Raw genomic sequence first — 25160 nt, 5'->3', positions numbered from 1 at the left:
AGGTTTCTGTGGTTTGTAAGGCCTGTGACTAATGATTCCGTTACAGTGAAGTATTTTGAAATTATAAGTTACTAGACACAGTATCCTCATATCACAGTTGAAAAAACTGATCCACATAAGCAAGATGATCTGACTTATTAGTTATGAGCAGGGGCTCTTGGGCCAGCCTTCCTGAGTATAAATTCTCACTCTGCCTCCAGGGGGTTCTGTGTGAATCTTGGACAAATTATTGTTGTTTTTGTTGTCGTTGTTATTATTTGTGCCTCTTTTTCCTTACCTTTTAAGTAGCGAGGAATATGTGGACTCTATCTCCTACTGTGTTGGCAGGATTAAATGAGTAAACGTCTGTGCTGCCCACTTCCCTGGGTTTCAGCATTCTCCAGGCAATCAGTGCCAAACTCAGAGGCATTCTCCACTGTCTTCGTCAGTCTGGGATGCTGTAACAAATTACCGTGGGTCAGGTGGCTTAAACAACCAGCATATTCCTTATGGTTTGGAGGCTGAGACTTTCAAGGTCAATGTATCCTTGAGAGGATTGCCAGCTCGAAGATGGCTGTCTTCCCAATATCTTCATATCCCAGAGAGCAGAGAGAAGCAAGCACTCTGGGTGCTTGTATAAGAGCACTAATCCCATTCATGAGGGCTCTACTCTCATGACCTCATTTTATCCTACAAATCACCTCCCAAAGGCCCCACCTCGCAATACCATCACCCTGGGAGATGGTGTTTCGACATACGGATTTTGAGGGGATGCAAACATTCAGTCCACACATCGGCTAAGTCTCCCCAACATGCAGTCATCAAACCTGTAGCTAATATCAAAGTAATATTTATATCTCTCTGCCCATTTCCATTCCTACATCCACTATCACTGTAGCCCTGTTACATTTTATTCCTTATTTTTCTTGTAGAGATTTAATTGATTCCTCTAACTCCAATGCTCCCCTCGCTCCAGTCTGCTTAACAGCCCTGCCAGGTAAGTCTTCCTTAAAACACCTTCCCATTTCACCTGGTTGTTTTTTGGTGTAAATGTCAGAATCCTCTCCACACCCCATCCTATACCTTTAATCCGTTACACTACGGCTCACTATGTTATTTTCCTCTTACCAATGTAAGAAATTTCCATAAGCTTAAGAGCTTAAACCAGCACAGATTTATCAGCTTATGGCTGTGGAGGTCAGAGATCCAACACAGTCCTCACTGTGCTAAATTCAAGGTAGCAGCAGGTTTCCTTCCTTCTAGAGGGTCTAGAAGAGAATGTTTCCTTGTTGTTGTTTTTTTTTTCCAGTTTCCAGAGGTAACACACCTTCCTTAGCTTGTGCCCCACGACTTCCTCCATTTTCATGGTCAGCAGCCTTTCTGAACATTGCTCTATGGCTACACCTCCCTCTGAATTTAAACTCAGCTGGGAAATGTCCTCCATTTTAAGGATCCCTGTGAATACATTCGGCCCACCTGGACAATCCAGGCTACTCGCCCTATTGTCTCATCTCAGGATCCCCTTGTCCCATCCCATTCAGGCATTATGAATGTGGCTGAGACACTCACCTGTGTAACATTTCCTCTCATGAGCATTTTATGGTTCAAGGCACTTATGAATGACTTTTTCTTTTTCTTCCTTAGCTTTTCTGCATTCAGTATGTCTGGTGGATTATATGAATCCATTTTATTTGTTCCCCTGCACTAATCTTTAATAATGTATCATGGGTTTAAAACGCTAACTGATAGACAATTTAGAAGACAGAAATCCTCTAAGATTTTTGTCCTAAAATATCTGTCATGCATTTTGCCATGTACAGTAACATGTCACAGGTGGCTACCCTGTGGCCGGGGAGGGACATGATTCTGCCATCACACTCCCCTCATTCTCACCAATGTGCTGATCACCTAACCAAGGATCTATGCTCCCCACTTCGCTCACTTCCTCCTCCTTTCCATTGACTACCCTGTTCCCATCACTTCCTTCATTCAGCACATCAGGATTTCATGACCACATTCTTCTCTAAATGGAAAGGGTATCTTGAATCTAATGTCTGACAACTCTTCTTACTGTATATGCACACACTGACCTGCACAGAAACCCGTCCAGCTATTTATTTTCCTAGAATCTCCCAGAGGAATCAGTTCCATGATGATGGTAATGATGATGATGATATTGACAATGATGACAGGGACCTCTCAAGGATTCTGATAAAGAGGGAATCAATAAAGGGAGGGAATCATTGCAAAATTGCCCCAGAGACAGGCTTAAAAGTAAATAACTTCTATAGTGTTTAATGAAATTGCCTAATATTTAACTATTTTTAAAAATTTATATCGCTGAATTTAAAATTTTAACGGGAATTCTCATTCACCAGTAACCAAGATTCAACTCTAGGACCAAAGTCTAAGGATTTCAATCTTCTAACAAATTGTCCACTAGCCTTTTAAACACGTGATCCTTTTAAAAACTTAGTGCTGGGCTGAAAATAAGCAGGATTCATATAATCTCACCAGACACAGTGAATGTGGAAAGACTAAGGAAGAAAAACAAAAAGCCCTTCATAACGTCTTGAACTTCACGTTGCTCACAGGAGAAAATGTTTGCCAAGTTGAGTGTCACATCAACATGACGCCTGAGTGGGATGGGGAAGCTGATCTTCCTCATCAGACATTTATCCTGATTTGTTAGATGCCAACACAGTTTCCTCATTGGATTTGCTTCTAACAAGTATGGAAGAATTTACGTTCTACCAAAAGCAGTCTAAACATTTTCCCCTGCTGTCAGGTCTCTGGACTGAATGTCTCCACAAGAAGGACATGAATATGCTTCATAGGGAATTCTTCCTGAGAAGCAACAGGATTTTCGAGGGAAGAACTGCAGGCCCCCCATGGAGGGCTGGAGGAGGGCTACAGGGGGCACTGGAAAAACAGCAGGAGTGGGTTCAGATACTACCACTCAGGTCGCCAAAGACAGCATTGCTATCTCTGAGGATATGACATTCTCCCAAAAGTTCCATGAGTGAAGGTACCTGTGAACACTAAGCAGGTTGTTAAGAAACAGCAGCACATAATTTGCGTCACAACTCAATTACAGTATGTTTTGATATTTGGAAAATAATTAGCCCATTGTCCTTTGAAACTGCAGCAGTAGCAATAGAAATAAAAAAGGCTGAGCCGTATTGTAGACAACAATCAATAAACAATTCTAAATCTGCAGGATTCCTTGACGATATGCAAGCAATGAGCTAGATGTGTCTTGCAGATACTTCTTACTGCAGGGCGCTCTCCTGCAAAGCATAGAACTAGTTTTCTCAGCAGACAGAGGGAACCAAGTCAAGATTCCAAATCTTGAGAGATTTACTATATGGCAGGAAAGATCACACAATTACATCCAGCCAAATATGAATAAATGTAATCAAATATTATCAAATGTGATTGGAGCACAGATGAAACAGAAATTCCTTTCACCTGGGATCTAGAGAGACTTCTTCAGAAAATGTGGCTTTGGAGATGGCCAAAGATATGGGTTGAATTTTGGCAGAACAGGATGTAAGGAATTTTAAAACTGATTCTAAAATTCATATAAAAATACAAAGGATCCCAAATATCCAAAACAATTTTGAACAAGTAAAACAAAGTTGGAAGACTTGCACTATCTGATTTTCAGATTTTTTTTTTAAACTACAGTAATCAGAAAGTATTTTGTTGGTGTAAAACAGGAAAATAGAATAATGGAGCAGAATAGAATGTTCAGAACTAAACCAACACTTATATTGACAATAGATTCTCAAAAAGTATGTAGTGGAGAAAGGATCTTTTCAACAAGTGGTGCTGGATGAATTAGAGAGTGATATGCAAAAAAAAAAAATGAACTTTGATCCACACCTCAGAAAATATACAAAAATTAACTCACAATGGATCATAGATCTTAATAGGAAATCTAAAACTACAAAACAGCTAGGAGAAAAAGCATAGGCTTAAGCTTTACGACCTTGGGTTTGGCAAATATTTCTTTGCTATGACACGAAAAGTATAATCTATTTTAAAAAGAAACTGATAGAGTGAACTTTATCAAAATGAAGACTCTTCAAAGCTGTTCTAAACCCTGCTAAGCAAATGAAAAGACAAGCTATAGACAGAAGCTATTTGCAGATCATATATCTGATAAAGGTCTCTCTTTGTATCTGATCCAGAATAAAGAGGTCTCAAATCTCAATAATAATGCAAACAACTGAATGAATAAATGAGGACAGAAAACACACTTCAGTAAAGATATCCAGATGGATAATAAGCATATGAAAAGATGCTGATTAAAGATGCCATTAGTCATTAGAGAAATGCTTTTAAAAACCACAGTGAGATTCTAGTACACATACATACAAGAATGAATACGATTAGAAAGACCGACCTTACAAATTGCTGGTAAGGATGTAGAGCAAGCAGAGCTGATACACACCACAAGGAATTTACAATAGTACAACCATTTTGGAACAGTCTTTAACAGTTTCTTTAAAAAAGGTAAATACCTATCTACCATATAACCCAGATATTCCTCATCTGGTGCCTTAGAAAAGAAAAGAATATGTCCATATAAAGACTTGTAACCAAATATTCACTGTAATTTTATTTATAATAGCTCAAGTTGTAAATAACCCATGCATCCATCAAGAAGTAAATGGAGAAACAAATGATGGTCTATCCAAACACTGCTCACAACAAACTATTCAGTAAAAACTCAGCACAAAACAATACTCTGCTATAAGAAAAATAAGCTATTAATACAGCAACACAGATGACTCTCAAAATAATTACACTGAATTAAACAAGTCAGACAACATAGAGTAGATACTGCATTAATCCATTCATACAACGATGTTGAAAATGCAGACCAATATGTTGTGATGGAAAGCAGATCAATGGTTTCCAGGGGAAGAGATGGGGAGGGAGGGAGGGACAACAAATGGCAGGAGAGAAGCTTTGTGGGTGATGGGTATGTTCACTCTCTTGAATGTGGTCATGGTTTCTTGGGGATATACTTATGTCAAAACGTATTAGCTGTACACTTTATACGTGTGAAAATTACTTTGCCAAGTATACCTCAAAGCTGTTTTAAGAAAAAAGGCACTTCAGTCCTGATCCACCTCAGCGCCTGATTGGAGCGACATGATCAGTCCCTCACCCTGTTTGCCTAACAGGAAGGTAGAAAACCTCTCACGGAAAATAACATATGGATTTTTCATTTGCAATGTCTGCCATGTAATAAAGAATTTCAAGACATGCAACATGTCAAGACTATATAACGGATAATATGAGAATAAGAAACATTAGACAAAGGATGCAAACCCCCAGGTGATGTAGGCATCAGAGTTACCAATAAAGGCTATAAATTACTTTTAATATATTCAAGAAAATAAGGAAATTATGGGAGAATAGACAACAGGGTAAAGACTTTCACCAGAGAAATATACTGGAATGTATTTTTAAGAGAAATCAAACAGATACTCTAGAACTGAAGCTTTCAGCTCTGGAAACAGGTAAACAGAGCTAATTAGGATCCCTTTTAAGTAAAACTTTCAGTAATGCCGGGTAAAATACAACAACAAATGTAACACAGAGCTAACTATGGAAAGAGAAGTTCCCAGGTGACAATACAAAGAGGACACTTAAAGCCCAGAGTGGTAATCTTGTGAGCTGATGCCACAACACCCTGCAGGGAAGGGGTTTTAATCTGCACATAAATAGAGATACAATGTCCATTTAGGAAAAAGGGTCCATACCAGATGTAGAAGACTCTTCCTTTATATCTATATAGTCAGAGACAGAGATGTAAAGTGGCAGCAGAGGTCACAGTGACACAGGGCCCTGGGCCAAAGATTGTGAACACCTCTGCAAGCTGGGAAAGGTAGGAGGACGAATCCCTCCCTAGAGCCTTTTGTGGAACGTAGCCTTGGCCACACGTTGGTTTTAGCCCACTGACAATGACTTTGCACTTCTGCACAATAGAACAGTGAGACGATGAATGTGTATTGCTTTAAGCCACTGAGTCTGTGGTCCTTTGTTACAACAGCAAAAGGAAAGAAACTCAGGAACCAACGTGAACATGAACCCCAAGCTGCCTGCTGTGCTGGCAGGAAGTTCTTTGTCTCTGATCCTGAGGGAGTCTCCTGTCTTCTGGCAGCATCCACAAACTACCTCATGCTAACTTGACAGCTTGCAGAGGGTTAAATCTTAACCCTGCACAGTTCTTCATATTTAGTTAATAAAAATGATGGTGTCATCATGGGTATTTTTCTATCTTTTAAATACCCTTCAGTCTTCTAATAAAGCTACCTCTAATTGAGAGACAGTGTAAATAGTTTTCAATCTTCATAATAAATAACTGTGGTTTTATTTGGTTATTTAAATTATGAATAATAATATTCACATTAGTAAAAGTTATTAAAATCAACATTGTTTAATGAAAATATCATTTCTTTTTGCATGAACATGTATTAACTACAATAAATGTTCCATGCTTTGTTCTACAATTTACTGTTAGAGCCTTAAAGAATAATATTTTCCTCAAAAGATATTATGGCAAAGGGATTTCTTTTGGTGGAACAGTTCCTACATCAAATCTGGTGCATGGCTCAGGCCACTGGGAACCTAGAGTTGATAGAAATTAGGAGGCATTATAAACACAAAAAGATTTTTAATGAATTAAACAACTGGATGTGTGAAAACAAAGAATCCGAGAATATTCTAGTGAAATAAATGTATTTTTCAGCTTAAGCAAGACACTGGGTGAATAAATCTAAAATGAAAAAACCACCCAGAGATCAGCAGTGAGTCATGCATGCAGTGTGACTGATCAAAACCAAGTTGTTTCCAAACCAGTGTGCAGGCTTGATGTCTTCATGAATCAAGTCTGTGTGGCACCAGGTCACCTCGAATACATGTTGATGAGGTATTTATAAGCCCTTCACCATCCCAGCACAAAGCCCACACATGAGCCACAAGACCATCACCTACACATCTGCAAAACACACAGCATGGTGAATAGCACTTTTCTTGTTCAGTAGCCGGTGGCAGGGCACTGTGAGCAGACAGAGATACAGGGACACAGAGACACAGAGGCACTTCCCCTCACTCAGCTGATAACCTTCCTTGCATTCCTGGGGACAGGATTGTCATAAAATGCACCATGGATTGATCCTCCTCCTAGGAAAGGAACGGTAGGTCTGTCCTCAGGTTGGAGCAAGGGTGGCCGGAGGATCTCAGAAGAGCTGTTTCAGCACAACCAATAGAATTTTCGGCCACCGTGACCACGAGAGACAGGTCTCCTGCCATCCCGGTAGGCACTTGGGCTCCTGACAAAAGCTGGGCTCAGTAAAGGCTTGAGTAGAAGGCACAGACCTGAGGGTTGCCCCAGCAAGAGACAGGAGGTAGGGCCTGGTTTATACTGCTCTGGTTGTATCCCAGCCTCATCCGAATACGAAATCAGAAATTTGCAAAACAGCAGAGCTGGGATGGATCATCTACTCCAGACTCCTCACATTACAGTTTAAAGGGTGGCAGCCCTGGGAGGCAAAGCAACGTGCTAAAGGCAGAACGTGGAAGAGGCAGCGCGAGATAAAATGCACCGTGCCAACCCCTGTTCAAGGATGCTGACACTGAGTGTGGGGCCAAGGTTTCCAACGAGGAGAATGAGACAGTGTAAATACTTTGTTCCCCCCAAAACCCCAAATATTTTTTAATGGCACAAAACTCACCTTAACTAGCTCTCTTCTGAGGGGGCTCTCTTCTGCTTCTTCGTCTTTCTGTCTGTCTCCATTTCTCTCTCTCAGACAAAAACACATACAATTTTGTGAAAAGGGACTTCCTGCCACACAAAACAAAATTCATATCTTCAAAAATACACCTGACAATGCACGTTTCTCAATTCAAGTCTTTGTGTGGGGTCTGGGCAACTGGCTTATTTTCTAGAACATTCGGTGGTTCGAAAATCAGATCATCTTCCCCAAAGGAAGAGATCTGGTCCGTGTTGATGAAGTTGGGGATGTCACATTTCATGAGCAAGTTCGGCTCCTCCTCTGGCCACCTGCTGCATCTGATGGCTTCCTGGAGCCGAACATCACTGTCAAGGGCTATGGGTGGGATACCAGCTTTGGCCTTGTCGAAGTGTCCCACTTCATTGACGTAGCTGTGAAAGATGGACCTAGATTCGTCATTGACCTGCCAGAGAACATCTTGGGCACCAGCGGTCTTCCAAAGTCCGACACAAAGCTGTTCAGTCTGAATCTCTTTTCGGGAGACTCCGCATTGCAATAAAGAAAACCAAAACAAAAGATCGCTCACACTCTAGCTCGGTGACCTGAAGAATCATAGTTTTTGCCATCTACTGAGAGCAAACCCCTGCAGAGAGCATGCTGACAAGCACTGGAAGTGAAAGACATCACTTCTGAACACATACAATTACACCCAAGGCAAAAGTCTCAAGTGAGGACCCTTGGAAAATCCTGAAAAGACATCGCTCCCTGAGAATCCTCAATATTGGTGTCTCGCACACCAGTGTTTCTCAGTGGGACAATCAGATCATCTTCATCAGATTTAGTTAAAGTGCTTCTTAAAATGCAGAATTCTGGTGTGCACACCCTCAGAGTCTCAGAGGTAAGGACGGGTAGTCTGTATTTTCATAGCCACCAAGATCACTAAACATGCTCAGGTTTAGCACCGCGGTCTACATCGGGTCACCTGAGCATCGACAATGCTGTCTCATGTGGTGGGGTGGCCATGTGTGTCAGGGTGCTGTCCTACCCACGTGACTCCCCTGATTCTCAAAACTCACAGTGCAGCCCCATTGGGCAAGAAATACCACCATTTCACAATGCATACTCAAGGCGCCCGACTGACAGATACAATCAGTGATAGGAGAGGGTACAAAACTCAGCTTCCTGATACCTTCTTTCACTTACTGTGGGACAAATGATCAATTCAATGGTAATAAATTAGTGAGTGAGTGAATAAGATGACTCGTTATTCCCACGAGTGCCTGGAAGAGCGAGCCTGGGCACACTGAGAACCGTAACAGCCCATCTACGTAATTGCCATCCTCCCCAGATCTATGTAAAAGTTACTACCACGCAGGCAGTGTCTCCTGAAGGGCAAGAATCATGTCTGAACACACTCTCAAATCCAGAACAGAACCTGACAACAATTAGGCTCTGGAGTCTGTGTTTAGCGAGTGTGGAATCTCAGTGATTTCAGCTCTTAGACCTTGCCTTCCCATCCCACCCCTCATGATATGGCCCCTAAGACCAGTTCTTTCAGGGCTGGGGCCACGGAACCCATTTACAGGACTGGAAGAATCTGATCATATAAACCATCCCCCAGATTATCATCAAGTGTCACCTGCATTTCAGGGATCAGTAATTCCAGAAGCTTTGCAGTTCAGGCAGCTGAGGGATTTTTATATCAGCTCTGTCTTCTACTGTGACTGCCTGGGTGATATCCGACAAGGAATTCTCAAAAGCCTGAGCTTTTCCTTTCAGGAATAATCTAATTAACAAATCTCGCTGACCACTCAACCAATGTGATATGAAGATCAATGATTTACACAGGAGTACAACATTCACTAAGTCGTGGATTTAGAATCAGAGAAAAATCATTTGAGAAAGATTGACAGAATTTAGCTTTAATGCAAATTTAAGTATTCTTACCTTTCAGTAAATCATCTTCCCCTACTTATCACTTCACCCAAGTTTAAAAGATATTTGAGAACAGAGATGAGTGTGCCAGCAATCTGTGACCCAATAACCTAAAATGTCACCTAGGAAAAAGAGAGGAGTAACACATTTTTAAAAAGCATGGTGAGGATGGCGGGGCCATCCCCCAACTCCACACTAAGGAGCTCTGAGTAATAGCTTTCCTGCCTGCCTGGAGCATCAGCTGATGTGAAAACCCACCCAGAAACCTCACTGTCCAGCAGCTCTTCCGTAACACAGGCTACAGTTCCTCAGAATTAAGAATTGGGTCAAGTAACCCCTTCGCTGAAGAATAAAGACAAAGGAGAACAAGAGGTTTCTGCCCCTCCCCAGGGGAGAGCCCAGACCTTGGGCTGCATGCACTGCACCCACCTCCCAGGAGAAGAATTAACTGGAGAAGGTCTTTCTGCGAAACTGGGGCAGCAAAGTTTGAGATGGGAACAAATTGACCAGCTGGCCAGGGACAGCCCCCTTCGTCGCTGCCTTGGCAGCTGCCTCCTCCCCCTCAGCACATCCTGCCCACCTCCAGTGGCTAAGCTGTCAGGGAAACTGTGCTTTGGGACCTGGGGCAAAAGAGGCTGCCCCCAGGCCAAGCTGCGGAAGAGATGGGAGCTAAACCACCAGCTCCCAAGCGGCAGGCTCCATACCCCCGCCAACACCCCGCCGCCCCCTCACCCTACTGCAACCCCGGGGCAATATGACCCGGAGAAACGTGACCTGGGAACGAGGGTCGGCCACGTCAGGCCTCCAGAGAGATGGGAGCTTATCCTCCACCTCGCCAGGGGCAGCCCCTCTCTCCTCTCCAACACCTGATCTCACCGCGCCCACCTCCCAGGAGCAACCTGACCGGGTGTGGGGTGTCAGGCGAATCTTGCTCTGGAGAGGCCATCCCCAGGCCAGGTCAGTGGAGAGGAGAAGAAGTGGCCCCATTAGGCGGGGCAGCTGGACATCGCAGCTGCCTCTGCACTTCGACCGCATCGCGCCCTTCTCCCAGGAGCAAGCTGACCTGGAGACGGGCATCCGGCTTCTTGGGCAGCAGAGGACGCCCCCAGGATTGGCAGCGGGGAAGAGGAGAGCAAATTGACAGGCTCAGCGCTGCAGGTCTTCTACCCCCGCCGTCGCCACCCCCGCACCTTAAAGGCACCGCCAAGGGCACCCCTCCCCCAGCAGGTTGAATGGGACAGGTGTGTCTGGTGATCTGGGGGAGGAGAGGCCACTCCCACACCAGGCAATCGGGGAGACGGGAGCCAATCCACCAGCTCCCCAAGGCAGCCACCTACCCCCGCAGCAGCCACCTCTCTTGACCCCTGACCTCACGGTGGCCTCCTCTAGGGAGCAGGCTGACCTTGAGATGGACGTCCGGCGAACTTGGGACAACAGAGACCGCCCTCAGGGCAAACCATGGGGGGAAATGGGAGCAAATGGACCGGCTCCATGGGAAAACCTGCCGCTGCTGCCACCACCCCCAACGTACCACGCCCGCCTCCCGGGGTCAGGCCGACTAGGATACACGTGTCCCGTAACCCAGGGCAACAGAGACCGCCCCCAGGACAAGCCGCGGGGAAGATGGGAGCAAATGGGCCCGCTCCCCCGCTGCAGGCTCCCGACCCCCGCCACCCGTGCACCCTGACTACCCTGCCTCACGCCCCCAGCAGGCAAAGTGGGACAGGGGTGTCCGGGGACCTGGCGCAGCAGATGCCGCCTGCAGGCCACGCGGCACTGACATGGGAGCTAATACACAAGCTACCCCGGGGCAGCCTCCCTATCCCCGCAGCCACCACCTTACCAGCCCCCTGACTGCACCGCACCCATCTCCCAGGTGCAACCTCACCTGGAGTCGGACCGCAGGCAAATCTCCGGCGGCAGAGGTCGCCCTCAGGCCAGGCCGCGCGGGACAGAAGAAATGGAGCTACTCCCTGGAACGGACCCCCTCCCCCTGCAGCCGCCGCCGCCGCCTCCCAGGGGCAAGCTCACCTGGAGACCCGCGTCCCGCCTCTACGGCAGCAGAAGCTGCCACTGGCTCCGCCGCGGGGGAGAGCTGAGCGAACTGACCGGTTTCCGCGCGGCAGTCCCCCTAACCCCGTGGGCCCCGCATATTAACGGCACCGTCCCGACTCAGCAAGCTGAGTGGGACAGGCGTGTACGGTGACCAGGGGCAGCAGAGGCCGCTCCCATTCCCGGCAGCCGGGAGAAGGCAGCTATTCCACCAGTTCGCCAGAGGCAGCCGCGCTCCCCCCCCCTGTCGCTGCCGCTGCCCCCTGACCTAACCGCCCCACCTCCCAGGAGCAAGCTTACCTGGAGTCCAACATCTGGCGAATCTCCAGCGGCCAAGGCCCCCCTAGGCCAAGCTGCAGGGAAGAGAAGAAATCGACCGGCTTGCCCTGGCAGCCTCCCACGCACCGCCGCCTCCGCCGCCCCAAACGATTGCACTAGCCTCCCGGGGTCAGGCTGACTGCGAGGATGTGCACTTGCCTTCTAATCCTGGCCACGTGAATGAGCACCTCCCTGCATCCCTACACTCCCTGCACCTCTGCACCCCTGCCACTATCTGCACTTCTGCACTGCCTGCACTTCTGCACCCCTGCACCCCCGCATCCCCTGAACTTCCTGCGCCCTCCACAGCCCCTGCACCCCTGTCACCAGTTACACTTTTGCACTGCCTACACTCCTGCACCCCTGCATGTCCCACACACCACCTCTTGGGCCTGTGGCAGAGTCTCTGCTGTTAGACCAATGCACAGGAACTCACATCTTTGCCAGTATATGATGCATCAGTGGACGTCTGGGGTTGGCTGCAGGAAGGTACATGTTCCCGGTCACTAGCCTGGGCCACTAGGGTGATCTCTCTGAGGTCACCAAGGGCGGGCTCAGAGATGCTGTTTTCCGGGAAGAGAGGAGTTGAAACAGGTCTTGAGGGCAGAGCTGTGCTCACCAGGCCGTCCACGCTTCATGTTTTACACAGGGCTTCGGAGAAGTGAAATGGATCCAGCCAAGTAAGACCGGCCTTCTGTACGCCCACCTCAGTCCTGGGCTTTGAGTCAGACCGACTGGCTCCCACCCTCACGGCCCAGTTTTGGTACCTGAATGGTCCCTTTGAGGCATCCCATCAGTTCTCATGAAGAAGTCTGGCTGCTTCCACCCCATGGCCCTCCCTCCTGTGCTGGCCTCAGGAAGTTTCCTTATTTGGGGAAGAAGGCAGCCCACCCCCTACCCCACCCCTCACCATGCTCTCACCCAGGCTGCTGCTCTCTCTGCCCATCAGAGTCTGGAAAGCCATCCCTCTTCAGTTATGTCCCTTCTGAGATGGACTTGCTTCCACTCAATTCTAGGCAAGGATGCACCATGGAATGCACTGGGTAAGAGAACCAAAATAAATACTTTCTTCTGTGAGGTTTTCTGTTTATCTACTGGGATGGGTTGTGTGTAGTTTGCTACAGCTATTGGTGTGAGAGGCTAAAACAGCCTGTGTGTCCTTGTTTTCATCTCCCCGCTGTCTTTGGGTTTTCCCTTGACACTCCTGAGACATTTACTTCTTTTAGTTTTATTCCTGTTATTACACAGGGGACCTACTGACATGGAGGTAAGGTGTTGGGGGAGCAGGACAGAGCAGGGCATCTGTAGTCCTGTGATTAGTTCTCATTGAGCCTATGCCCTGAGCTGTGACCTCCACAAGTGTGTCTCTTTCCCCCCACCCCAATTTGGGTGAGACAGAAGGGATTTCCCTTCTCCCAGGTTGGTTAGGCTCTGGTAAAATAATTTCTCATTAAAAAAACAAACAAACAAAAAACAACTTCCCCAAATGAAACAGAATGTTTTGGGTATATTTCAATAGAGTTATTTTCTCCTTTCCAGGCAGGAAGCATGAGGAGTTATCCTCTGAGGCCTTCATTCTGAGAACAGGACACGGTCCTGGAGGTAAAATGCATGAAAAAGAGCAGGGGGCCCCTCTGACTGGCCCCCTGGAGTTGTCACACTCGGACTTCCCCACGCTGAGACTTCCACTGGCCTCAGGGACCTGTTAAATCTGCCTGCCCTGGGGGTTGTTACAAAAGCGGGTTCTGCCCTGGGAGCTGTGACTCGCCAAGCCTGCCTGGCTGCCTCTCTGTGTTGGGAGCAGATTTTCCCCTCATTTTTCTGGGATCTAAGAAGTACAGTGGGATTGCAGCTCCCTCAGCTCTGGTGTTGTTTTCAGGACAGAAGGAGCAATTTCTGAGCTCCACACGAGCTGGAACAAAGGCTGGAATCCTCCCCTCCTCTGCCTCCGTGCAATAAGTGGCTGTGGTTCTAGCCGAGTTTCTGAAGATGTGGATTTAAACACACACATCCCAGCCCCTACAGGAGCACACAGTCCCATAAATCCCCCGTTTCCACTGGTAACTACTGAGCTGATGGGGACACGGGTTTCGGGTCCACAGAGGCCTGACTGCACTACTTGCTCCGTGGCCTATTAACGTGGTTGCTCTGGGTCTTGTCTGAAGTGGCTTGCTTACCGCACCTGGTACATGGGAAACACAAAATAAGTTCTAGAAACTTCACTTTTTCTCCCTCCAGGGCCTTCAAACATAGAAAGTATTAAGTGAACTCAGACGGCCTAGTCACCGCAATGAGGTCCGTCCAGCCTGGCTCTCCTGAGTGATGGGCACTGACTTGCACCTTAACTCGGAACAGTAGGGGAACCGCCTTCTTCTAACTGGGCCTCTCCCCACACCGGGCACGCCCTCAGCTGAGACGGTGTCAACTCCCCCATTGAGGTGTGTGCTGGTGGCTTCAGTGTGACCTGGCCCTGCCGGGATATGAACCTGCAGTGAGTGAGGTGGAGGGTCTGGTGGAGAGGGGTCCCTTCTGGGGTGGCAGGGGGCCCGGTAGCACCCAGCCCGGCCTGGTGCCTGGGGCTCCCTAACACCTCCTACAGCTCCTGGGTTGGCTCCGGTCCTGGCCAATCCATACACCCTCCCAGCATCTTCTCATTAAGTCCCTTTTTGCTTTTATCAGCGAGAGGTGGCTTCTGTTGCTTGTTCAGTGAAACAGTACATAGGGAAACCAGACTATTTCTAACATCAGTAAAATAACAACCTCAGTTATCTCGCCGGGCAGACCGTGCAGCACAAAGGCCTGCAGAGGGCTGTGCGAACGGCTTACGTGAAGGGTCCTCATCATCTGTCTTCAGAGATGCAGAAGCTGGTGGTTCAGGTAAAACCTCAGGGAGGGATTGAGGAATCCAAAGCTGGTTGGTTTCAAAGGCTAACTGGTCAGACCAGACCCCTGAGCTGTGGTCAGAAGCCTAGCTCAACATCACGCAGACTCAGCACCCTAAGTGCCAGGTGGGGGCGGTGGTGTTCCCTTTGCAGGCTCTCATTGGGGATTCACTGTAGTCCCTTAAATGCAGCAGAGATTCCAGCCCCCTTAGCCCCCTCCCTGCGTGTTCCATGACACAAATCCCGGGAGTGTTTAATTTTCATCTTTGTTTAGGAGGATGAAGGAGGGGCAAGAGGAGACATAAATTCATACTGACTGACACAAGGTCACAGCCAGTACCTCCTCCTTGGAGAGATATGTGCTCCCAAAATGGTGGCTGGGGGGCTGGGCGGAGACCCTCCACTGGTCCCAGAGGGACTCGCTCATCTGGCCACAACTGATGGGTTGGACAACAGATCCAGAGGGAGACAGAGCATCTTTCCTGGGAATTTGGAACTGACACACAGAAATCAAGTTCACTCATCTGGGGATTGGCGAGGGTGAGGGGCGGTGGCTGGAAGTCAAATGAAACCAGAGCATGAGAGAAAGTTAGAAGTGAAAGAGAGAGAGACAGAGAGACTGAGCTTGTGAGAGCAAATAGTCAGAAAGAAGGAAAACAATCAGGGGACAGAGGAATTCCAGCTCTTGACTGTCTAGTTTGTCCTAGCCCATCAACGACCCCGCGGGATGGTTAATAAAATTCCAGTTTTGCAGATAAGGATAAAGGCTGAAAGAGGTGGGGGCTGGGTTTGGGTGCACAGTTAATTCAAGTGCCGCTGGACCCCTCATTTCCCATTGCCTGAAGGCACTGTAATCCTCACTGGGAACCCTGCGGTCCCCTGACAGCCCAGCACCCTGATCAAATGGCCCCTGCGGGAGTGGGAACCCCTCTGAGGGTGAAGAGTTCCCTGAACCGAGATGCCATGCATCAGCAGGCTCCTGCACACCCCAGGTTAACATCTCCACAGCTGTGCAGTCTCCCGACCCACTTCCCTCCCTGCCAGGCACCCCTTCCTTACCACCGAGTGTACTGCAGGAATTCAGACACAGGGATGCCCAAAGCAACACGAGCCCACCAGCTATACAAACAGCAGACTCCCAGCCACACCTGGGTTCCGAGGGGACAGTAGGCGTCCTCAGCTTCCATGTGTCTAAGACAATCTTCTTCAGCTGGTGGTTATAGAGAAAAATAAAAGGTCCAAAACATAGTTCAGTGAGGAATTCCTCCAAGGACCTGACTCCAGAGACTACAACCAGGGGTCCCTACCCCCCGGACTTGGAGTGAAGGTGGATTATTGATCAGCACAACCTCCGGTGGCCCAGCTCCTCAACTTGGCTGCCCAGAGTGGGCTGGGGGAATGGGTAAAGCCAGGGCACTCAGGAAGAGCACAGAGGACCTGATCTCCCCTCTCCGCACTTGTAAACCCTTCCTCAAATCTCAAGGCATCTGACAGAGAGCAGCCACCACAATAAGGAGATGCTCCCATCTCTTCACTCACTCCAGTCTGTTCACTTACGTGCTGAGCATCCACTGGGTCCCAGGACATGACACATAGGATGGCCGATGGGACAGGCTTGGTCCTTCACCCTGGACCCTGTTCAATCTGATGGAAGAATGATCACTCATAAAGAGTTTCTCAAAATTATACAGAGAGCAAAGACAAACTGCAGAGTGAACCAAATTTAAAAATATATATGAAGATCTCCCAGTCTCCCCGCCTAAGGTTAACAGCATAAAGCAAAAAGATCTTGCCTTTGATCACCAAGGAAGTTGTCACCCCCTCTCAGGTGGAAAGGACAGTTATTCTTTGAGCAGGACACAGAAGTGCTTCATCGGATTGGACCAGGGCATCTACAGTCATTCAGCAAATGTGTATAAGCTCCTACTACGTACGGGAATCTCCTAACTAGACCAATTCACAAGGTTCTCGGGCTTTATCAGTCAACAAAATAGACATGACTCCCCATCACTGGGGGCTCAGAGTTTTAGTAGAGGAAACAGGCAGCATGTTGGGGGTAGTAAGAGCTTGGAAAAATTAAAAAAAAAAAAAGAGTGATATGAGCAAACTCCGGTGATGGCGGTGGGGTGGGAGGCAGGCAGGAAGGAATAAGGCAATCCTGGCAGATCTCACGGAGTAATGAACTTGAAGCAGAATAGATCCGGAGGAAGAAGGAAGAGCCGGAGCCAGAGGCCCCCTGAGTGAGGGGGAGAGTGTGGGCAGAGAGGCAGAGCACGCCGGGTCCTGAGGCCTTTGTGACGACTTTGGCTCCTAATGAAATGATGACCCGTTTAGTGAGTTTTGAGGGGAGGGGTGATATAGTCCAACTTAAGCTTTTGTGTTTGTGTTTTTTTGTGGGAGGTAATTTATTTATTTTAATGAAGGTGCTGGGGATTGAACCCAGGATCTCTTTTTTTTTTAACATTTTTTATTGATTTATAATCATTTTTGAACCCAGGATCTCTTGCATGCTAAGCATGCGCCCTACCACTGAACTAAACCCACCCCATCAATGTATGCTTTTGCAGGCTCCCTCTGACTCTGTGTGGATGAGAGATTGTAGGAAAGCAAAGATGGAAACAGGAGGCTATTGGTGTCCAGGAAGGGCTGAAGGTGGCTCTTAGGAGGGCGGGGAGCAGGGAGCAGGTGGTTAAGAAGACAGAATACCCAGAATTTTCTAACAAGCTGGATTTGCTGTCTGTGTGTGTAAGAGAAAGACAGAAAGAACATTGTTCCAACATCTGGACCTGGACAATGGGAGGGATGTCCTCTCCATCCACAAGGGATGGGACAAGGTGGGGCTGAGCAGGTGGAAAGGGGCTGGTATCAGCTCAATTCTTCAATGTCATGGTTAAGGTGTGTATTACATATTGCCACAGAAATGCCTAATAGGTAGAGGAGTCTGTTTTCTTTTTCTTTTTAACATTTAAAAAATATAATTTAAATGTATTAATTGTATTATGTGAATGATTTGGGAAGTTTGTTTCATGCCAAGGTATATGTTATATATAGCCAAATGGAAAATATATCAGAAAGGGTAGAAATGAGGGCTTTCACATAAACTGACTGTCCATAACGTAGGTAAAATTTCAATAAAACCAGTGTTCAGTGCAAAAACCTCATCTTGGTGTTACATAAAAATAAATGAAAAAGGACTATGTTAATATATCATTATTTCATGTTACATAATAGCCCCAAACAAACACACTGATTAACTATGAGGCTTGTAGAAATGCTATTCGCTTTTTTCACATAAATACAGAAATGCAGAAAGGTTCTAAGGTAGAATAAGCATCTTAGTGGAAATAATACAGATTTGAGCATTTTACATGATATATATATTTACTGATACAAAATTTGGAAAAGTAATTACATAGTAGAACATATGTATGAATGTGAAAGCAAGATTAATGAAAGAAAAAGAATGTGAGTCTCAGGGATAAAGGTCCAGATGGAAAGGGCAAATCAGGGAGTTTTGGAGAAATCGAGAAATTGATGGCATGCCAATTTCCAAGGCTGGGTTGCTTCCACCAAAGGAATAGCAGAGAGAGAGATGAGAGGCCCAGGAGCCAACCCTGGGGCACACCCACAGTGTATGTTTGGGAAAAAGAGGAGACATTGGCAAAGGACCAGCCAGTAGACCAAAAGCAGAAAACAGACAGAGAGATGGGCTGGAGTTTAAGTTAAGCAGGAACACGGGGGAGGAGGGATGGAAGAGCTGGGTCAAATGCTGCCGAGGGTCTACGCATGATGAGGACTGAAAATTGACCGCTATATTTAGCAACGTGTGGTCACTGATGGCCTTGACAGGGCAGTTTCCATAGAGCGAGGGATCAGGGGAAGAGCCAGAGTGGGTGTAAAAGGGGATGGCTCAAGAGAAGATGCAGACAGTGAGTTTAAACAACTCCTTAAAGATTTGCTGCAAAAACACAGGGTGGCAATTGGTGGGGGTGAATTAGGGTCAAGGAGTGCTGTTTGTTTCTTTTAAGAAGATGGACGTTTATATACTGATGGGAGCCAACTAGCAGAACAAAATAGATGAGGTAGTGAAAGAGAGGATGGTTTTGGGAGTGACAACCCAGAGAAGATGGGAGGGATGGGGCCCTGGGGACTTTTCGAGGAATTGGCTTTCGATGTCACCTGTAATAAGAGGTGGGGCACCGAGAGTGAGGTCACAGACAACACTAGGTGAGCGGATGTGCTGGGAGTTGCTTGTGAAACTTCTCTTCTGTTGGCTTGTTTGCTTGTTCAAAGTAGAAAAGTAACCTTACCAGCTGAGGGATGAGGAGGAAGAAAGAGTTACTGGAGCCATGAGAAGAAGATAAGAAAGAGCCTTCCAGGGAGAATGGGACAGTGAAAAGAGCAGGGGGAGATGGGGGAGTGCGCTCCCAGAAAGTTACATTTTCTCTTTGACGTCCCCAAATGTGTGATGTGTGATTACCCTTCCTGCTGTCTACGAAATAAAAATTAAGTATGGTTCAGAGGAAATGCCATTTCATTCTAAGAGGCTACCTGTTTCTCAGGAATGGCCATCTTAAACTGCAAATATTACAAAAAATGTTGAAAAGATGAACCTGTGTACCTAAAATCCCCTATTTTCTATTAATCTGTTTACTATTTAATTCCCCTATCAATAACTCATAACCAATAATGCCATGATGGAGGTACACTGATGCTTAAAAGGAAATGAGATCTGTAACCTTTTCCTAAATTCCATGGCTTCCTTAATATACAGTTCCCCTTGGAATTTAGGAATGTCTGGTATAAGAAGTGAGAAACAGTTTGAGAAAATCCCGGCTCAGAATTACACAGCACAACCGCATCTCGGAAGTATATACAGCCGTAAAGAATTTTAGAAGCAAAACTCCGTAACTACTCTTAAAGACTTTTGCAAACCTGGGCCTGACCAGATGTTTCCAAACTGGAAAGGGACTCCAATCACTTGCCTGGTACCGGACCAGAGGCTGGCCAGCCTTTTCTGTAAAAGCAAGAGAGTAAATATTTTCAGTTTTGCAGATCATTTTGTTGTAACCATGCAGGTCTGCAATAAGAAAGCTAAGAGCACTGGGAGACAGGAAACAAATGGGCATGCCCACACCCTCCCTTCCACTCAGGGCAGCTTCTCTGTGGTGGGCAGTTTTGCCACAATAACTTGTTTCTTTGTTTCCATTGGTTTCTTTTTTTCCACCTTACTGCTCAAGCTCAGAAATTCAGGTGGTCCTGGTCCTTCAGCATCCATGCAGAGAGAAGGCTGAGTGGGGTTGGGAACCCCACCTGATGGAGAAGAGAGATTGCTGGGAGGGACACTACGGTGGCCACCATGACACAAGACAATCACACCTTCTGGGGTGAAAGGGAATGAAGACAAGGGAGGGACAGAGCAGTGGGACCCCTAGGTCGCCTGCCAGGCTTTCTCTCCCTCCACAGCCACCCTGGGTGCCTGGGGGGTGTTGGGATTCAGCTACGGTGATTAGGCTGAAGGGACTCAATATAAAGGACCATCCAGCTCCTCACTAGGTTCCAAACGCAGCCCCTCAAAGTCCACCCTCTGAGTTTCTGTAACTCAGCTGGAAGAATAAATGAGCAGGCCAGATCCAGAGCCCAAGCCAAACACGACGGTGGTCACGTGGGGTTGTAACCCCATGCTCAGTGGTAGGGGACGCCTTGCAAATCTGCAGAAATCCCTGTTCCACCTCATTCCTGGGGGAAACCCCAGATCTCCTTCTGCTCTGTCTGTTCTTCTCTTGATGCTATTGTCCTGGATGGATGCAGAGTCTTTGAACCTGGCCCTCCAAACGTACATAAGCAGCCTGTTCGATAAAACAAATTATGCACTTTTTCACATTTGCCAGTTTTTTGATTCCAGAAATTTTGCGGGACTCATTCTCACAGTCTCCTGTGCCCCCACCACTTGGTGGCCCTCTGCTCATGGAAACACCATTTCCCACAACTGCACCCTGCCTCCCAGCTGGTCAGAGGGGAAAGTCCCACAAAGACACAGGTGATTGTGAGGATCCTGTCCCCCAGCAGAAAGCCTACTCCTGGAGCCACGGACAGGGATCTGGCCTCCTGAGCCGCTCAGCTCTAATTCAAAGCCTAAACTGGGGGCCCCGAACATTGCTGACTGACTCTCTGAGTCACCTGGACTGGAGGGGCCTGATTTATCTTTCCAGGAATGGATGTAGTGCAGCCTCCATTTTCAGGGCTGATATTGACGATGGATCTAGTTCCCCCCACTGCACCGCAGGAAGGAGAGGCCCTTCCATCCCACAGCTTGGAAACCCAGCCCAGGTAAGTTCTGAAGCAGTGTATTGCTGCCAGGTCCAGTATCCCTGCAGAGTGGCCTCTGTCCCTGAATGAGCCCCTTACCTGGGCCTTTTCTGCCCCGACACAACCACACCCCAGTCTGTGCCAGAGATCTGGGGCTCTGTGTGTCCAGGGCACACAGTTGGGACCTGAGCCAGGTGTCCCCTGGGCCTCAAGGGGGAGAGGTCTGCCTCTGCATCAGGGGAAGGTGATCCCTCATGGCTGGCAGGACGCTCTCAATATGGACCTCCAGGCGCCCAGGGAGCAGTTTCCCTGCAGGTGTTAGAAGCCATCATCAGGAGGGCAGGCCCCTCTTTGTGCAGACCATCCCGCAGTGCTGGGCCCACGTGCTGACCACAGAAACCTACATGTCCCCAGGTTACCCCAGGCAACCTCACAAATTCGTCACTTGGTGACCTGGGTACCACGGGATCATTGGCCATCCCATGAGGGTGGTCCTTGCAGGCATGGACTCCAGGTGCTCCCGTTAAGAAATCCCCCTGGGTTTCTGTGGTCACAGAGCCCACACCAGAAGATTCTAGTCCTGCAGTGACCACCACAGCAGTCACCTCCCCTGTGCATGTCCAGGAACAAATGACAGCAATTTATTGCCAGGAATCGTGATGAACAAGGGGGTGGGATTCCATACTAGTTTTAGGATCCTGGTAACTCACTCTGCACCCCAAAAAGCATCCATGAGAAATGTGTTTATTGGGATATCTGTGCCCCTAGAAGAGCTGTTCCTCAGGGCTCCTGGGACCCTCCAGCCCCTCTCAAGGTTCTCAGAGCTTGGGTCTAAATTTCTATCTCCCTCCTTTGGTGTACAGCCACCTGTGTCTCGTGATCACAGGTCACTTTATTGCATGACTTGGCATGTTCTTAGTTCTCGTCCTCCACCCCCTGCACTGGACTCCCACGATGTTCCCACTGACCCTTGGCTCCCTGGGTGGGTCAGGGGGCCCTAAGTCTGCACCCTTCACTCTCCTCCTCTACCCCCAACTCTGAGGCCACCCCTAGGTGGACTGGAAGGTGTTTGTAAATGAGTCTTACACAAGGACATGACTGGACAAAGCAGGGCTCCACCCCCGGAAAGCACACCTGCTCCCTTCTCTGATGAGGACCCCACAGCCCCACATTGCCTCCAGGGGTCTACTCAGCACACAGTCCCCCAGTTCTGGGCAAGGCGTCTCCCTGGAATCCTTGCTTCCAGGCAGAGTCTCTCTGTCCTTCTGAGTTTAGAGTTGTTCCCATGTTCCTGAGCACCAAGGTGCCCAGCACAGACCCTTCACTGACCTGGAGAGACAAGGAAGATATGTGGCCACAGGTATCACAGGACACACCTGCTGGGACCCCAGGCCAAAGGGCCATCCTTCTGCCTACTCAGGTGTGGATCCCGTGGTACCTTTTTGCAGGGGGCCCAAATGGGGAGTGGGGCCCAAAGCAGTTCATGGGGCTCTCTGGGCAGGGAAGACTTGGGCCAGGCAGCCTTGCCTGGTTTCCCTCCTGGGGCACTCTGAAAACTCCTGCTCCTCTGGCTGTGGCTGGAGGCCCCCCAAACTTCAGGGCGGGGCCCTTTCTCTCAGCCTCCACTGCCTCCAAAGCCACGCTGGAGCTGGCATGGGGAAAGAGCTTTCTTGCCCTCTTGTGGCCAAGCTGCCAGAGGTGGATGCTGCGGGGAACTGGAAAGAGTTAGCAGTTGCTCAGATGTGAGTGGTTAGGCAATTTGACACCCTGTCAACTAGCCTTAAACATTGGAAAGAGGGCTTTCCCGGGAAAGCTGGAAGTTACTTTCAGTAATTTGTTTAAAGATTTCTTTTTTTTTTTCCCTTAAAGACTCATAAAACCTCTCCCAGGTCATTCCTGGTATGGACCATTATCCAGGGATCAATCGGGAAATGCAGGAGGAGAGGGGTGGGGGTTGGGGAGAGGGTAGGTGAGATCAGAGCCCACAGAGAGGAGATGCCCCTCCCAGGAGCCACAAACTGGGCAGTGGCTGCTTGGCATCCAGCTCTCCTGTTCTCAGGCCCATTTCATCTGTGGGGTGTTTCCAAAAGAAACAATGGTGGAAGGGCCATGGAGGACCCCTAGACCTCCCAGAATAGACAGGGGGAGCAGAGTCACCATGCTGGCCCAGAGCTTGGAGACAGACCTGCAGTGGAGACCACAGGTCTTCTGAGAAGCCAGTTTCGAAATAAAGGCAGTATGCGCTGGAATACCCATTTCGAGCAATTGCTTCATCATAGACATGTAATTTACATAGTTCTTCTCACCACGAAACTGTGTTCCCAACACGCTACATGAATGACGGCTTCAACACACATTCATTTCTGAGATGTGAACAAGTGTAGAGCCGCTCTTTCGTCCAGCATAATGGGCATGGTTACACCTAGGAAAGCTTACCAAGATTTCTCAGCAACAGCCAATTTCGAAATAAAGGCAGTGTGCGCAGGAAAAGCCGGTTGGAGTGAGGGCTTCCCCATACACATGTAAGTTATATAGTTCCCCTCACCATGAAACGCTGTTCCCAACATGCTACATGCATGAAGGTTTTGACACACATTCAGTTCTAAGAAGTTAGCATGTGGAGAGCCGCTCTTTCATTCAGCATAAAAGGCCTGGTTACACCCAGGAAGATTTACTCAGATGTCTCAGCTGGTTCCTTCACCCAGATTCAAAATAAAGGCCGTTTTTGCTGGGAAAGCCTGTTGGAGCGTGTTCAGAGCTGTTTCGGGCTCTGTCCCAGCTGGAGGGTGCAAACCCCAACCTCCAGAATGAGGGACAAGGACCCCACCGGCCAGGTGGTGTTGCCTTTGCTGGGGAACAGTGATCTTTGGGTTAGATATTTTGCAGCTCTCTCTAAAACCTGTTTTGACTTAAGTTTGCATCCTAGGCACCAGTTTCAGGGCAACAGAAAAAGCATATCCTACATCCCTTTGCACTGAAATCTTCCCAAAAGAGCAAATATTTGCCCATGAAAATACCAGCTGCTCTTCTAAGGCCCCCTAAATACCCAGCAGTGTGGCCGGTGCACTCTTGATCAGGAACAGGATGAGAGGGACCAGCGGTCTTCCAGCAGGCTTGGCCTGGTATGGCAGCTGCACTGTGGGTCCGTGGTGGGAGGGCCATGCAGGGAATCCTGTTTGAGGGGCCTCTGTGCACGTCTGCATTATGCTCTGAGGTTTCATACAAAGCTCCAGGCATCCTAACTGGTCAGATACAGCCCCCACCCTCGGGCTGGAACCACCAGGACCTCAGTACCTGTAACAGGGACGGTGCCCGGTGTGGGGAGAGGTCATGGGACACTCCGGGGGCAGGGGTAGTGGTGCTGGGGAAGGCAGGGGGTGCAGTGAATGGTGGAGGGAGCAGGGTCCCTTGTTTGGGGGTGAGAGTTCTTGGGGAGACCACAGAGCATGGCACACACAATCCCCACCCCATACCCCAAATTCCTAGCCCCGCCAACACAGGGGCTTCTCTGAACACTCTCACCGTGGCTAGCCTGTAAGACCGCACCTAACCCGGCATCTGGCACCCCTGCCCTATCTCCCCTCTTAGGACAGATCCCGTCTCCTTGGAAACTGCCCAGCAGCGTGAATTCAAGGCCGGCAGCGGGCCTGGAGGATCTGCACTTCAGGTGCCCTACCTGGCCAGCCGTTTGTGCCTTGGCTCAGTCCTCTATCTTGCCCAACGGCAGCCTGGGTCCACGTCCGGTGCAAGGGGAGGCCGCGGAGCCCAGGCTGAGCCACACACATGGACAGGTGAGGGTGCCCCCGCCCCGCTGCCCCACCGCCCCGCAGCCCCGCCCACTGGTGGCAGCACCGCCCCAGCATCCGGCCGGCGCCAGCTGCAGGTGAGGACGTCTGCTCGGCACCGCCCGCCCCGGCCCCGCCCAGCTGCC

The 25160-nt window shown here is 48.5% G+C and overlaps 2 long non-coding RNA genes across 2 annotated transcripts; both read right to left on the bottom strand.

Annotated features, from left to right (window-relative positions):
* Positions 1 to 283: 283 nt before the first annotated feature.
* Positions 284 to 15384, bottom strand: LOC141575476 (uncharacterized). Its single transcript, XR_012503074.1, has 7 exons — positions 14799 to 15384; positions 12960 to 13077; positions 12475 to 12601; positions 10443 to 12073; positions 9681 to 9790; positions 7734 to 8276; positions 284 to 437 (listed from the first exon to the last, which is right to left on the bottom strand). It is a non-coding gene; the product is annotated as an uncharacterized LOC141575476 (long non-coding RNA).
* Positions 15385 to 15545: 161 nt separating this feature from the next.
* LOC141575473 (uncharacterized) lies at positions 15546 to 25041 on the bottom strand. The gene is made up of 4 exons (XR_012503069.1): positions 24906 to 25041; positions 19856 to 19937; positions 16478 to 16564; positions 15546 to 16130 (listed from the first exon to the last, which is right to left on the bottom strand). It is a non-coding gene; the product is annotated as an uncharacterized LOC141575473 (long non-coding RNA).
* Positions 25042 to 25160: the final 119 nt, after the last annotated feature.

Source organism: Camelus bactrianus, chromosome 3, assembly GCF_048773025.1.
Source record: "Camelus bactrianus isolate YW-2024 breed Bactrian camel chromosome 3, ASM4877302v1, whole genome shotgun sequence".
Taxonomy (NCBI): domain Eukaryota; kingdom Metazoa; phylum Chordata; class Mammalia; order Artiodactyla; family Camelidae; genus Camelus; species Camelus bactrianus.
Note: the sequence above shows the minus strand (reverse complement) of the source record. Positions and strands in the feature narration are given on the sequence as shown.